This window comes from Helianthus annuus, chromosome 17 (genome assembly GCF_002127325.2).
Source record: "Helianthus annuus cultivar XRQ/B chromosome 17, HanXRQr2.0-SUNRISE, whole genome shotgun sequence".
Classification (NCBI taxonomy): Eukaryota; Viridiplantae; Streptophyta; class Magnoliopsida; order Asterales; family Asteraceae; genus Helianthus; species Helianthus annuus.
Genome location: NC_035449.2, coordinates 132,086,551 through 132,095,556, shown reverse-complemented (window position 1 = coordinate 132,095,556; position 9,006 = coordinate 132,086,551). Strand labels below are relative to the sequence as shown.

General features: G+C 39.0%; 1 long non-coding RNA gene across 1 annotated transcript; it reads right to left on the bottom strand.

Annotated features, from left to right (window-relative positions):
• Positions 1 to 957: 957 nt before the first annotated feature.
• LOC110920757 lies at positions 958 to 2,342 on the bottom strand. The gene is made up of 3 exons (XR_002581882.2): positions 2,266 to 2,342; positions 1,686 to 1,752; positions 958 to 1,092 (listed from the first exon to the last, which is right to left on the bottom strand). It is a non-coding gene; the product is annotated as an uncharacterized LOC110920757 (long non-coding RNA).
• Positions 2,343 to 9,006: the final 6,664 nt, after the last annotated feature.

Sequence of the window (9,006 nt, the reverse complement as noted above, 5' to 3'; positions counted from 1 at the left end):
CTTTTGTCTCAGCTGGATGAATTCTTCTTTGATTCTGTTAATAACCGCTTTGGGACTGTGGTGTTTAAGGAATGGTACCTTAAACTCGTCCCAAGTCATAACCCTCGCCGCTTCGGCTCCCATTTCCTTCTTCTTGTTATCCCACCAATCCTTGGCTTGATTTCTCAATTGACCCGTTCCGTAAGCGACAAAGTCACCTACGTCACAATGGGTTCGTTCAAACACTCCTTCAACATCGCTTATCCATCTTTGGCAAATTATCGGGTCGACCTCCCCGTTATAGATTGGCGGTTTACACGCCATGAATTCTTTGTATGAGCACCCTTTACGTTCTCCAGTTTTGTCTTTCATAAGGTTGACCGTATCCTCCAACCTTTTAACTCGTTCTTCTACGAGTGACAACACCGTACCTTGAATCATGTCTATAAACCCAGATAGACTGCCTTCAATTGCCTTTCCTACTTCCTCGGCAATTATTTCTTTCATTTGTTCGGTGCTTGTCGGCACCAAATCATTATTTCTCCCTTTCGACATCTTGAAACTGAAATGTTTACATCAAGCGTTAAACATTTCATTTATGACATTGCTTTGTTTGTTTCGGTTTAGCCAAGTTCCTAACTTGCTTTAACCGTTCACATTTAATGCACTTTCCGGGTTTGAGTGTGTTAACACACTCTTCCCATGCATATCAATTCGTTCCTCATTCCTTACATAAGACCTAATCTACTAACATAATAAGTTAATTCTTACCGGATGATCGATCAAGCTTGAACCGAACACTTTGTTGACAACCTTATGCTCTGATTACCAACTTGTAACACCCTTAAATTTTTCACTTGATTTTAATAATAAAATATACTAATTATATCAAAATATTGTTTTAGTGACATAACATCCGTTAACGGAGTTCTTAAGTACGTCAACCTTAGTCGACTAGTGTGTAAGTTAAAACATACCAAAAGTAGTTTAACAAGTAGTTACAATTCATACATAAGACTACTAAAGATTTAAAATATTGCGGAAGCTTTCAAAATGTAGTGTTCGGTTCTTCATTATTCGCTCGACCGCCATCCGTAAGATCCATTACGTCACCTATGGTCAACACCATTAAAACATTAGTTTTGACATTAATAAATAATATATAAACACGAGAACTAACTTCTGATTACGAATAATAAATTACAAGTTTTGCAGGTTCCACTGTCACCGTAAGTTACGGTAGGTCCTGTGAACTTTTGGTCTGCCGTAAGACAGGGGCAAACCACCGTAAACAATTGACCTCTACCGTAAATTACGGTACCACCGTAATTTACGGTAGTCCCTGGGCATCCATACCTTGTCTAAATTGTTCTTTATGCTCAACCCCAAATTCCGGGTTTCGCTTTTCTAGCATACTTATATTCTATATTCTTGTATTTCTAATATGTTATCAATCAACCAATATCAAAGATCAATCCAGTATATCCCGAGACATCAACCATGCCTTATTTTGATTATTCGACCCGTTTGGCTCGTCTAAGGAATCCTCCTTTTTTAGCGACTACCAACGAGTTCTAACCAACTTTGACCTATTATTCAATGTAGCGTCATCTTCGCTTTAATTCAAACAACTCTTATTCTAAAAATTCTATTACGCATTATATGATTATCAAAATCTACTTAATGTAACGGGTCAAGTTACATACCTTCAAAGTAGCCCTTTTTGACGTGGTTCGCCACCCGCTTGTCCGCTTGACGCTCCTGCGCCCGTTCCTATTTGAGTTCAATTATCATATGTTTAGAACTCTCTTTTCAAATCATAATTCGCATAATACACTAAACATCGTGATTATGCGTTTAAACTTGGAATTTCAGTTCTAAGCCTTCATAGAGGCATTTCAACAAACACTTCTTGAGCAGATTTTTACATAATTATATATCACATCTTTAGTTTATCATTTAGCCATAATTTCACATAAATTCACCATTTTACATGATTGTAAGCTCCTAAATGCTGAATTCATCTCAAAATTACCAAATTACACTAGATTAACAATCTATTTCCTAGTGTTCATTCCAATTCACATAACCCATTAATCACCTATAATGGTGATCATAGTTTCTATCAAAATTCTACATGATTTCAGCCTCTATTTGTCTAGGGTTTGTCTCTAAACACCATAGTTATGCCTAAATCATCATAAGACGAACATGCAACTAAAATCTCAGATTTTTCCCCAATTCATGAGAATTCCAAGCTAAGAGTTTTCATTAAATTTCACATACCTTATAATCCTCTTGCGATGAGGATCACGATTCTAAGCTTGGATTTTCGTTTGGACCAGATTTGCTCCTTCAATTGACAGTTTAAGCAGGATTTAGGGTTTGAGAAGTGGGGATCGCCCCTTTTCTTGCTCCTGGTCGACCAACACCTCCAAATGGGGTGTTTGGTTTTTGTTTTACTAATTTAGTAACACAAATTTTTAAACTTTGGCAACTTAAGTCCCTCCATTTTGAACAACATTTAATTTAGTGGCTTTTAATTTCTACTATAGGTTATTTCTAAACTATTAACCAACTAGGTTAAAATTTCTAATTGGTGAATTCTCATTTATTTATACTTTATATAATTCTAATATAAAGTTTTATATTTTCGGGGTGTTACACCAGGTAGCCAACATACCTCCATATAAACCGTGGAGATATGAATGGTGAAAATATTTTATTTTATATAGACAGTAAAATAATGCCAAGACACCACAGACAAACGATAAGGAAGAATCACCTTCAACATAAGGAACTAGTAATTAAGGTCATTAATACAAAACCAATTAAAAAGTGCAAAAGATTAAAAATAAAAAGTATTGCACTAAACACTTGTCTTCACCAAGTGATGTAAGAGACTTAGGCAAACATGGCCTTTGATTGTCAAGAACTCTTACCATCAATCTTGGATCCCGAGACGACTCACACACTCTATGATGGATAATGGATGATGGTGGTGGATGATGGTGTTATGGTGGTGGTGGGTGGTGGGTGGTGGGTGAAGTGTGAGAGAGGTGGTGTGCCAAGGGATGAGTTGCAAGAGCTCCAAACACTCCTATTTATAGGCTGAACAGAAGCTCGGGCACGGCCCCGTGTCCGCTGGGCACGACCCTATGTCCATCTGACTCTCTCTCTCTTCATTAATTGTAATTTACAATTACAATAAATGCGCCTGTAGGAAGTTGACCACGCCCCCGTGTCCGCTGGGCACGGCCCCGTGGTAGGCAACAAAAGCTTCTATGAGTTTCTCTTTTCTGCTGGCACTTGGGCACGGCCCCGTGCTCACTGAGCACGGGGCGTGTTCAGTCTTCTGACTTCTCTGTTTTGCTTGGGAAGATGTTGTCGGGAGGTCGGGCATGTCACTTTTGTTCCTTTTCTTGTATTTATGTTAGATTATGCTGTCTTTTTGCTTCTTTTGTTATTTTGAGCTCATTTAATCCTGAAAATACAAAAGGAAGACAAAAGCACACCTTTTCCAACATTAGTACTAAAAAAGGGTTAGTTTTATGCCACAATTGATGTAATTTATATGTTGCATTTTGTGCACATCAAATACCCCCACACTTGAATCTTTGCTTGTCCTCAAGCAAAACTCTTTATAATGTGGTTTACACACCCAAATGGAATGGGTAGAAGAGAAGTTTTGGGCTTGTCATAGAGTGTCGGGAATTCCAAGATTCTTTATTTAGGTTTTATTTTTATTTGTTTACGATCCTATTCGTCATGATTTATTAAAAACGTTTCATAAGATAAATTACTTATTAAGCCATAACATACCTTTTTAAAATTCCATTTATATACAAGTTCACATACCTCACGGGGAATCACTCAACACTCGGCCGAAGGTGTATTTTTTTTAGTGAATCACTCGAGAACGGCATGGAACTTACTCCTACCATATGCTTGCCAAGCAATCAATCCTCCTCCTTTTTAACTATATACCTTTGTAAATATCAAGAGGACTTTTTGGGTGAAGGGTTAGGCTTGGGCTAAAGGTGGGTGGTTGGGTTAGTGGTTAGTAAAAAGGGCGAAAAGCATAACAATCATCGGTTTTTGAAAGACTTTCTATTTTTTCATTTTTATTTCTTTTGATGAACCGTTTATTTCAAACAAAGTTATTTTTGATGAACTTGTTTGTTTATTTGGTTTCATCAAAATATTTATATTTTTTTTAACTTTTTTTTGAAGAAGAGTCATTAAAAAACCGAATGTTGTTACTAAAAGAAAGGGTTAAAAATAAAAAGGTTTAGGTGGGTAAAAAGGGTGATTGTTTTGGGTTAAGAAATGAAAAGGTTTAGGCTCAAAGGGGTTAACTAGGGGGATTTTGGGTAGGTGGTAAAAAATGAAAAATAATGGTGTAGAAAGAAAAAGGGTTAGTCCTAATGCCTCCATCATTTACTTACTCGGGTTTAAGTTGGTAAGGACCGGGAATGTATTGTTGTGGCAAGTTCTAGAGTCGTACGAACCAAGCGGCTATTCACACAACAAACGAAAAATGAGCATTTAGTGTAAAGATATGTATTTGTATGCTCGATAAAGGCTCAAAACTCACTTTTGTGGGAAAGGGTTTTTATGTGATCAAGTATATATAATCAAATTTTAACTAAGTTTGTCATGCCTTTTCATAATTTTCTTATGTTGGTTCTTTTTATCACGACGCTATCGGTTGTAAACTTGTAAAAATATAACCTTGTTAGAACTTGAATTCCCAACTTAAACTTAGACAAGTAAAAAAAATGAAAATTTTTTTGAAAAATTTTTGGGGTGATTAGCGGTTCCAATAGAGTTTTGTGTAAGGCTTGTTATTAGGACTTGCAAGATTCAAGGTTTTAGCATCCCCCCTCCCCCCACACTTAAATTACACATTGTCCTCAATGTGTCCCAAAAATAAGTTTTTAGGTTGAATGGATGTGTAAAATGGTGTTAAAAACAAAATTTTATGTTACTGGCATCCTGGACACGGCCTCGTGGTGACCGGGCACGGCCCCGTGTTCAGGTGCCAGCGACAAAAATTAAAGAAAAGAAACAGAAGCCTAGACACGGGGGCCCGTGTCCAGTTACCTGAACTAGGCAATTTTCTGCAGAGTGTGCAGCACGGGGCCGTGTGGGGCGGACACGGCCCGTGCTGAGCTTACTGTAATGAAGAAATTGTCGTCGGATGGCCCTGTTTTTGTGCATGGGGTGATGTTTCTCGTTTCCCTTGTTATCCTTCACCATCACGAGTGTGTTTTATTTATTACAACATCATCCAAACCTTAAAACCATCATTTCATTAAAAACCGTCATAGAGAGAATTACATAGTCCTAAAATGCTAGTAAGTTAGATAAGTAAGCACAAGAAGCTTAAACCAAGGAGTTCTAGCCTACAAGTTATTTTAATTAGCAAAATTTCCAAGAAGATAATATTCTTGGTTGGATGCGGCTTCATAGAACTCCTTCCTCCGGGCATGGACTCCTCATATGTCGGCTAGCCATTCCTCTATCTCCCTTGGGAGGAGGAAGGAGGGCTCGTTGGCGTCGGTTTGAGGAGGTACAACTTCCACTGGGACTTCTTGTAAATTTTCAAGGGGAGGCTCCGCTGGAATGTCATCCCATCCGGTAGGGTTGTTGACTCCAAGTGCTAGGTTCCAATCCTCTTGAGGGAGGACGGGTTCCATGGGAGGTGTTACAAGAATATTTAACCTCTGGTGCAAGAGGTTAATTTCTTGAAAACTATTTTCCAGCCCCACCGTAAGATAGTTTATACGGTCTATTAGGACCTCCTCTACCGAAGTCATTTCATCGAGAGCTTCCCGTAGCGCCATGACGTAGTGTACAAGGGTAGCTTCGATGGAAGGCCTCCTTCCACTTCTACTGTTTCTTGAATGCACGGACGATGTTCCACTGTTTTCACTTGACATTCTACGAAAATAAACCGAAAAACAGCTTATTTTAATGAAACAGTACCTAGGACACGGCCCCGTGCTCAATGAGCATAGCCCCGTGTTCACCTTTCTGCAGAATTTTGAAACAAGAAATCTTGAAGTTTTAAGTTATTTTTCTAACCTGTGAAGCCTTTTTGAAAAATAGTAACTTAAAACAATGTTATACAACTTATTTTTAACAAGATTCTTTGAACAAAACTCAATAATCCTTGCAATAAAGCTTGAAATCTCAAGCTTTAATGGGGGTTTTTAGAGAAAGATGAAGAAGAAGGAAATGGATAAAAGAGGAAAGGACAAGATGGTTGTTGGAACCTTCTTTTAGAACATACCTAGGATGGTAGGAGAGAAGATCCCTTCAAATCTGTTGGGATTGAACCCTATCAGATGAACAGATAATTAAAGCCAAAACTGGATCAGAGCAGTGGATCCAAAATAAGCAGATGATTACATACAAAGCTCTCCCCTTGAAAGTGATTTCAACAGCTGCTCACCTCCTATCTGCTGATCTTGCAAAATGCTGACCTACAACTGCTGCTCAAGAAAAAGACCTGATGAAAGACTAAAGCCCTGCTGATTCAATCTACTGCTTTGAGTCAAGCTCTGCTGATCCGGACAAGTGCTGCTGGGTTTACAGCAGTGGAAGGTTGCAGCAGCTGATCAATAGTCTGTTTTGTAATATAATGTAATAGCAGTAGTTAACTTAGCAGTGTTTGTATAGATCAGAGGTTAGAGTTTGTTAGGAGGTTAGATGTCACTTTCATGGTGACGTCAGCTAAGATGCTCAGTAGTTTGCAAGTGCCTATAAATAGATCAGTACTTTGTACTGTTCTATTAGCTCTTTTGCATCATCGTCTTCTTTGCACGAACAAACAACTGAGCTCTGGCTGAGGGGGAGTTTGCATTCATTCATCAAGCATTGTAATCGTTATTGAAATAAATTCAATCTTCCGATTCATTGTGTAAAGATGTTTGATCAAAGTATTACTCTCCTTTGATTGTATGCAAAGTTTGTTTTCATCATAATTCCGCTGCACACTCATCCATTTTCATTTTAATTACAAACACAAATTACAATCAGAAACAAACTCAGATCCAACAATTGGTATCAGAGCTTGGACAGTCAAATTTGATTTAACAATCATTTTGACGTAAACAGTTCAGCTCATAACAGTTGATACTGATCGTTTGTTCGTTTGTTGAAAAACAGGGCAAGGATTAATCACCATTAAAGTTAATTTCTCAGTGTCTGTAAAACAACAAGAATGACGTCACAATCTCAGGATGATAAAAACAACATCGGCTCGCTTTTTAAACCACCTATGCTAAAAAGAAATGAGTACAACATCTGGCAGAGGAGGATGGGTCACATCCTCGCTCAACAAAGCACAGGTTGTTGGAGGTCTGTCGTCTTTGGTCCCCATGTTCCCACAGTGCCAAGCGCTGAAGATGCTAAAAAGTTCATTCCAAAACCAGTTGAAAACTATACCGAAACCGACTTTCAAAAGATCGAACTAGATGCTAAAGCGTTTAGCATCATAGCATCAGCGCTGCCCAATGAAATATATGCTGGACTGTTACACTGTAACAGTGCCAAAGAGTTATGGGACGCGCTTAAGGAACAGTTTGGGGGAACCGAAGAAGTAATAGAAAACAATAGGGAAATCCTGAACCAACAGTATGAAACATTTTGTCATGTTAAAGGTGAATCACTAACGCAACAATTTGAGCATTTCAGTTGTCTCATCAGTGAACTGAGGCTTGTTAATACCACTTTTACAAACTCAACTCAAAATAGCAGGTTCCTCAGGTCACTGCCAGAAAAATGGGACACCATAGCTTTTGTCACCCGAAATTCACCTGAGTTCAAGGATCTGACCTTGACCCAACTCCACGGTCGACTCCTGACCTACGAAAGGGAGTTGAACCAGAAAAGGAAGTTACAAGAGTCAGGAAAAGCCGTTGATGATTATACATTCGGTAATACTGCTCTTCTGGGTCAAGAAGAATCTGGGAATAGTGCTAAGGATCAGGGTTATGATCACTTCATTGACATAACTGCTGGTGCAAATTTTAACAACCCTGATCCTCACACTGCAAGTTTTGCATTCACTGCAAACGAAAACCAGATGTCAGACAATCTAAGCTTTGAACTCAATGATCTACAGCATTTTGATCCCACTGACTTAGAGGAAATGGATATTCTGCACCAACTGGCCTTGCTAAGTGTTAGAACTAGCAAATTTTACAAAAGAACAGGGCGAAAATTCCCAGGTTTGCATGGGAATCTAAGGGTTGGGTTGGTTAAATCAAAAATCAAGTGCTACAAGTGTAATAGGTTGGGACACTTCGCTAGGGAGTGTAGGAGTCAAACTACTGGTCCCATAATCACTCATCCTAGCTCAAATCCTAGACCTCAAAATCAAGGCACTGTGCACTATACCCAATATGCCCCAACAGCTCAAGTGAACACTGCTCACTATGCTGCTGCCCCTGTGCCAGTGCACTACGTCCAAACTACTGTTCCACAGATCCAATATGTTCAAACCCCTGTCCCTCAGGCACAAGTGCAGGCTGCACCTCAAACCACTGCTCCAGCAGTAGTACAACCAGATCAACAAAGTTTTTTCACTCAAGGGTTTGTTGACTGGAGCAGTATGCCTGAGGACCTCAGTGATGAAAACTTTGCACTCTATGCTTCCAATGTTTCTTCTCATAATGAATTTTGTTTGATGGTATTAGAGTCAATACAGGAGGGGGTTGAAACTGAAGAGGAACAGCTGAGTATTGAAACAGTGGATGAGGTGACTGAAGCAGTGGTTACTGCTGTGGCTGGTGAATTACTGTTGGGAGAAAGTTCAGGTACCCTGATTGAACCACTGACAGACCCATGGTCCGAAGAGAACAAGTAAGAAAAGAAAGAAGAAAAAGCAGGTGAGAAAGAAGAAAAAGCTGAAGATGAAGAAAATCCTCAATGTGATTGTGCAATGATGGCTACTTCCAAGGTATCACCTTAAGTTCTTGAAAAACTGTGTTCTGACAATTGCATTATTGCTTTTGC